The sequence below is a fragment of the Petaurus breviceps genome, unplaced genomic scaffold (assembly GCF_028583685.1).
Source record: "Petaurus breviceps papuanus isolate PSGF00001 unplaced genomic scaffold, PetGlider_PUasm1.0 110, whole genome shotgun sequence".
Classification (NCBI taxonomy): Eukaryota; Metazoa; Chordata; class Mammalia; order Diprotodontia; family Petauridae; genus Petaurus; species Petaurus breviceps.
In genome coordinates this window covers 2,213,509-2,220,917 of record NW_027185597.1, presented here as the reverse complement: position 1 = coordinate 2,220,917, position 7,409 = coordinate 2,213,509, and the positions used below count along the sequence as shown (strand labels likewise).

At 40.4% G+C, this 7,409-nt stretch overlaps 1 pseudogene; it reads right to left on the bottom strand.

Annotated features, from left to right (window-relative positions):
- Positions 1-6,254: 6,254 nt before the first annotated feature.
- On the bottom strand, positions 6,255-7,001 carry LOC138156683 (NEDD4 family-interacting protein 2 pseudogene; annotated as a pseudogene).
- Positions 7,002-7,409: the final 408 nt, after the last annotated feature.

The following is a 7,409-nucleotide window of genomic DNA, read 5'->3' as shown; positions in this document are numbered from 1 at the left end:
AAACCCAGGGGTCAAGTGACTAAGGGGTGACATGCCAAGCAAAAGAAACAAAGCAGATAGAAGATTCCAACATTAGACTCCTATTTTTGGGACAAAAAGGAGCAAAGCATGGAAGAGGAGGAAGACAGTGAAGTCAGAACTCCTGCACCAAAAGCTTCCAAGAAAAATACATGCTGGTTGCATGCCATAGAGGAGCTTAAGAAGCAGATATGAGAAGTGGAGGAAAAATTGGGAAGAGAAATGAGAACAATACAAGAAAATTATGAAATGAAAGTCAACAGCCTGACTGAGGAAAATAGCACCTTAAAAAATAGACTAACTCAAATGGCTAAAGAGGCTCCAAAAGGCAATGAGGAGAAGAATTCCTTAAAAAGCCAAATTTGCCAGATGGAAAAAGAATCTCAAAAGCTCACTGAAGAGAATCATTCCTTCAGAATTAGATTGGAGCAAATGGAAGCTAATGGCTTTATGAGAAATCAAGATGCTGTTAAACAGATCCAAAAAAATGAAAGAATAGAAGGCAATGTGAAATATCTCATGGGAAAAACCACTGACCTGGAAAATAAATCCAGGAGAGATAATTTAAAAATTATTGGACTATCTGAAAGCCATGATCAAAGAAAGAACCTAGAAATCATCCTCCAGGAGGTTCTCAAAGAAAACCACCCTGATGTTTTAGAACCAGGGGCAAAATAGAGGTTGAAAGAATCCACCAATCATCTCCTGAAAAAGATCCCAAAAAGAAAACTCCTAGGAATATTATAGCCAGGTTCCAAAATTCCCGGATGAAGGAGAATATTACAAGTAGCCAGGAAGAAACATTTGAATATTGTGGAAATACAATCAGGACAACACAAGATCTGGCAGCTTCTACTTTGAAGGATCAAAGGGCTTAGAATATGATATTCTGGAGGTAAAAGGAGCTGGGATTAAAACTAAGAATCACCTACCCAGCAAAACTGAGTATCATGTTTCAGGGGAAAATATGATTATTCAGTGGAATAAAGGCCTTTCAAGCATTCTTTTTTTTTTTTAAGCAATCGGGGTTAAGTAACTTGCTCAAGGTTACACAGCCAGTTATTTCTGGGTGTGGTGCTGAGTGTCTGAGCCCGGGATTCGATCTCCAGGTCGTCCCAACACTGGAGCCGGTACTCTTACTAGCTGAGCCACCTGGCCGCCCCTCAAGCATTCTTGCTGAAAAAAAAAAACAGCAGAGTTGAATAGAAAATTTGACATTCAGATACAAGAAGCAAAAGAAGCATGAGAAGGTAAACAGGGAAAAGAAATCGTAAGGAAATAATCAAAGTTTTACTATTAATATTCCTACATGGAAAAATAAAAATTGTAACTGATGAAACTTTTCTCACCATGAAAATAGTTGAAGGGAATAAATAAATAAATAAATAAATAAATAAATAAATATATACATATATATGTATATATATGTGTGTGTGTGTATATATATATATATATATATATATATATATATACACAGTGCCATTGGATAAAAGAGTACAGGTTTCAGGGGAAAAAAAGATCTTTCAGAAGATTGGAAAGGTGGGAGAGGGGTAAGTTATGAAGGGCATCAAATCCCAAATAGAACATTTCATATTTGGTCCTAGAGGCAATAAGAAACTACTGCAGTTTACTGAGTTAAGGGGTTATTCAGACCTATCACTTTAGTGACTAAGTGGAGGATGAATTGTAGTACAAAGACTTGAGGCAGGCAGACCCATCAGCAGGCTATTGAGGTAATCAAGATGTAAGGTGATGAAGGCCCACAACCAGAGTGGTTACAGTGTCAGAGGAGAGGAGGAGATATATTTGATTTGCCTGAGGCCATAAAATTTTCACTTCGACCCCCCTCTGTTACTAGCCTAGCCCTCCTTTGTCCAGCTACCTCCCACACTAAATCTCTCATCAGTGGAGTCTGACCTCATTTGACTCCTCCTGATGACCCTCCCCAAAGATTCCTTCTACAACCTTTCTATATATGACCCCATCTTGCCTCCACGAGGTGTGAGTGCCAGAAAATCATCTAGTGCAGATTTACTCTGTCAGATTATTCTGGTCCACTTGTCCAATACAAATGTCATGGATATTTAAGGCTCCTTAAGAGTCTACCCATTAAGGACAACTTTTAATAAACTTTGCTTTTCTTTAGCTGAGCCTTATGTCAGAAGACTCAGACATTTACTAGCTCTAAGACTTCATGAGTCACTTAATCTCTTTCCGCCCATTTCCATTTAAATTGACCCACACACTTTGAAGTTTAATTTGCCTTATTAACGTTTTTCCCCATCATTTCTTAAGTCTAGATAATTTACAAAATAATTAATCAGGTCCTGAATTGAAAAAAAATTACTTATTTCTGAGGTGTAAATGCTTGCATTGAAAAAAAATTAGCAACTATTTTTGGAATGCTAGTACAAACTGACTCTAGCTCATCCCTGGAAGAGACTCAAAGAGAAATACCAAAGGATACAAAATTGGATGAATCTCATCCAACTGAAATGAAAGTTTTTCACTACTGGTCAAAACGTGCTGTCGATTGGTTACATTCTCTCTTATTTCTTGCTGAATATTGTCCCTTCAAGTATTCCTTCACTCTTTTTCATCTTCAATCTATTCTCTACTGGATTCTTCTTGTGGTTATATGGGAAGTTCAGGGAGAATTAGCACCTCTGCTACTGGTATGAGGGCCTGCCAAGGTCTTTTCAAGGCTGCTCATCCACCTTTGGTGTCCACCTGACACCCGATTCTTACCTGTGTTCCAAGCTGCAGCATGTGTAGCAGTAAACTGTCTTGGCAGATTGGCAGATTAAGGGTAACTGACAGACCTCAAAGCCTCAGTGAGTTAGGGAGTATCTACTCCAAAGCATCTGAAGACTTACCCTGGTAGAATAGGCAAATTAGAACCATTTGTTCCAACAGCAAGCAGGTGATACAGAATGCTTAAAAGTTTGGTCATACACAAGATGCCAAGGTCATCTGCTGTATCTCAAGCCTTTTCTAGTTATTCCAACTTTTGTCTTGCCATTAGACTTTGAGGATTCTGGAAGAGATTAAGGCTGATGACTTCATGCAGCTCCACCTCACTTAAATACAATTCATGCATGAGTCAAGAAATCAACCTGTGATTTTTCTCCACTGTCTGCAAAAATGTTCAGGTCTCACCTGTCTTTAAAATTCTTTCACTAGACCTTGTCCCCTCTCAAGCCATTATCCTATAATTTACATTCATCTCACTGCCAAGATTAGAAAGATTAATTTCTACTTCCTCAGCACCCACTCTTTTCAACTCCTTGAACCTCTAACTTCTAGACCCAGTGTTCCTCTGACACTGCTTTCTCAAAGATTACCAATCTCTTTCTGCCCTTTTTTCTCTCCCCCTTTCATGGGCTTATTTTCTTCACACAAATGACTTCCAAATCTATTTATATACTCTTCCTTTACATGACCACTCCTTTAGTTCATGTCTTCAGCTCCTTTCAGTAGACTATTATTATTGCCTAATTGGTCTTCCCCTGACTCCAATCTTTTGCCTCTGCAATTCCTGCTCCATAGAGCTGCAAAGCAGTTTTCTTAAACCCCAGCTCTTGTACTCAAAAATTTTCAGGGGTGCCCTGACTTTTGAATAAAATACATATTTCTAACTAATAAACCAACCTATTTCTTGTTCTCCATGCTTAGTCTTCCAACTCTCATCTCTTCACCTTCAAATAAGTAGCATGGCCCTTACCTGTGCCTGAAACACTATTCCTCCCTCATTTCTCCCACTTAAAAGGCTCAGTAAACTCCTTTGTCACCTCCTTCCTCAAGCTTTTATGGATACTTCCTCCCCCCTACTCCCCCTTTACTACTGCTTTATCCTTCTTGGAATCATCTCATCCCTTATTCGAAACCACTTAAACTTCTTGAAGGCAAGAAGTTTCACTTTTGCCTTCATATCAGAGTGGCATTTATAATTATTGAATTATTCAACTCTATTGATGGAGGGGTTAATTAAAACAGCCCATCTAAACCCCTAATTGCCATTTAGGGCTGCCAACTAATGCAGATAACACTGATTATACACTAAGCAAGGAGCTGAAACAGAAATCTCTGACCTCTATGATTGATCAGGTATATTTCATAAGCTGACACCTCACCTTCCAACCCTCCTCTCAAACCTCAACACCAACAGTGATTCCATGTCAATCACAAAAAGACCATTTAAGTTCCTGATCATCTCAGAAAGTTAAGCTTTCTGGGTTTATCCCTGTTAGTGCTCACCTATCTGTAATCACCTCTGGGCTATTCTGGATATGTGGGATTAGAGCTCATATAATCCTGGAAACAGAGAAGAGATAAAGCAAACACCAACCCTTCCAGGATATTGCTTGTCTGGAAAGCTACATTTAGAAAAGGTATCTCTAGCTAAACCTTCTAAAACTTTTCTCTTCCCAGAAAGCATAATGTTAAAACGTACCCTCAAATTCTCATAAATATGGCAGGTTCTAATAAATTTGACCCCTTCCAACTCATAATGACACCCTTCATTTATAGAGATATAGGGAAAAGATTTAAAAGAAAAAGATTTAACCTCACAAAACTATGTAAAATAGTGAATTTTATTTTTTCATAGAGCATCTGCCTGTGGTTTATATTTTTCTTTAGCAAATAAACTGTGATCACATTTTACCATTTTATGTAGTTAATTTTAAAGGACTCAGCATAGCCCCCTAATTTTTTTAATGTCTGGTAAAAATATAATTTTAAAAAGAAATTCTTTGACAAGGTACAAAGTGCATTAGTTTATGAATTCCAATTACAACAACAGTGGTTGATGTGGTCTATTCTTAAAATGTGGCACATAGCCTATGGTTGGAATTGTACCTAAATCAGAAATTTTACACTTCATCCGAGATTGTGTGTGTGTTTGTGTGTAATAACTACATCACTGTAAAGCAATAAGGTATGAAGAATGCAGTTCTTGGTTAACTTATAAAAAAGTAAGTTAACCTACCAAAGAAGAGGAAAAGTCTGTAGTACTAAGTTCCAAATATTCCAATGATCCAAGACAATCCCAAAGACTACTGATAAAGCACACTATCAGCCTCCAGAGAAATAACTGATAGTTTGAATACAGACTTAAGTATGCTATTTTTCACTTTCTTTCATTTGAGTCTTCTACAAAATGATTAGCATGTAGATGTCTTACATAACTGCACACATAGAAGCTCTATCTAGTTGCTTACAGTCTCAGGGCTGAAGAAGGGGAGGGAGGGATAGAATTTAGAACTCAAAACTCTAAATAAAAATGTTGAAAAATTTAAAAAGACAACTTAGAAAAATAATTTTACAAAGTATTTATTAAATTAAGGATCTGATGTTACTATCAAAAACCCTTTATTTAAACAAGATAGGCCAAGTTGGAACTCAAGTTCTTTTAGGTAACACTATAAGGTAAAAGAGATTTTCATCAAAAGTCCATTTGATAGTACCCTTGCCTTCTCATAAAATATACTCAAAACAATCTATAAATACCCCAATTGGTAGTGACATAAATATATCTATATGGCTTTTATTAATATTAAGAATAACTTGAATTCAAGTTGAAATAGAACTACATGGACAAAATTCTTTGGAAAATAAAGGAATTATGCATAGAAATAATTTTGGAGTATGACAACACCCTGGACCAAGTTAAAAAAAAAAACAACTTCTTTTAATTAGTATTGCAAGTCTCTTAAAACAATTTTTTTAATATGCATAGTTATCATCACATAGATTTGAGTCCATTAAAGTGAGCATATTTAGTTGACTTAAATCTGAGCTCATCTGGTAACTTAGAAAAAAAATTCGACAAATATTGCATTAATAAGTATTTTATATATAGAAATGATTGCCATTCCTTTATAAAATTAACTAGTTACACATTATTATAAGGGCTTAACATTCATTTTAATACAACTGACTTATTAATAAAGCCTTATTGCATTTTCCCTCCTCACTCATATCACGGTATTTAATGTCAGATCTCCCTTTTAACTAAGCAAATATGCCAAAGCAAGCAAAAAACGAAAACATTTATGTGTAAGACAATTAACATAACTGAAATTTAAGTATAAACCACCCTGTCATTTATTTTGAAGCCTCTATTTCTTCCATCTTCTATTATTAGTAGTTTTCCATCTCATTAAGTTGGAGAATTACAGATCATCTGGAGATTTCAGTGGTAGAGGAAACAAATGGTTGGCCCAATGCGTCTCTTAATTCGGGAAGATATATCTTATTCTACTGGCAGTGGCCAACCTTTCGGACACGTTCCTGACTTTAAGGTAACTGTAAACTCCTTTGAAGAAAAGCAGGATACCAATCAAAAGGAATATCCACCACAGCCAGTACTGTCCATTGAAGAACCCCGTAAAGTAATCAGAGAAGCGGACGATGAGGACCCACTTGGTCAAGGAGAGGCCAAACCCACAGAGCGCACCGTACCTCCCTGCTACCGAGCTGCTGATGCAGAAGTATAAGCAAAAGCCAACCCAATTGAAGATGAAGGACATGAAGAAGGCCACCATGAAGATGCCGTCGTTGCCCACTCGCACCTGGTCACGGTCCGCCGAGGCGGCGGCGTCCTCTCCGAAAGGAAAGGCGTCCTCTCTCTGGGTGGGCTCCCCGGAGGCCACGGCGCTGGTGGCCAGGGCCGTCTCTTTGGCCCTCTCCGCTTCTTCGTAGGTGGGAAGGGACGTGGCCACGCTGTAGGGGGGCGGCACCGGGAAGGGCTCGCACGGGCCTTCAGCTTCCGAGGTGGTCTCGGCCTCCGCGGGCATCGGGTCGTAGGGTGGAGGGGAGGGACTCCATTCCGTGAATGCCAGTCCGGGGGCAGGAGGCGAAGTCGGCAGCGTCGGAGGGGCCGTGGACGTGGGTGGCTGATCCACGGCAGTGGACTCCCGGTCACTCTCTTCGTTGTGAAGCACTTGGTAGCGGCTGATGGCGGAATGGCGAAGGTCCATGCTTCCCAGCCCGGGAGGCTCCGCGGGAGGTGCCTTCCCGCGGGGCGCTCGGCGCCTGTTACACCTCGGCCACCTCACGCCTCTCTGCACCCTCCTGCCTCGTGGGCGCCTCCTGCCTCGTGGGCGCCTCCTGCCCACCTCCCCCTCGCGGCTCCCCTTCCGCCTCTGTGGATGCTGCTGCCGCCGCCGCGTGACAGAGACGCCTCATCCCCCACCGCCGCAGGCTCCACGGAATCCTCCGCGCGTGCCCTCGCTTCGCGCTCTCTTGAACCACTAGGCCGTCACGTGAGAGCGCCTTTGTCCAGGGGAGTGCTGGGGCCCAGGCGGCGCTCCCTCCGCCTTCCTGGGAGGGTAACCAGAACTACTTAGTGCAGCCCTCGGAAGCTGAACGTCTTGATAACAATGCAT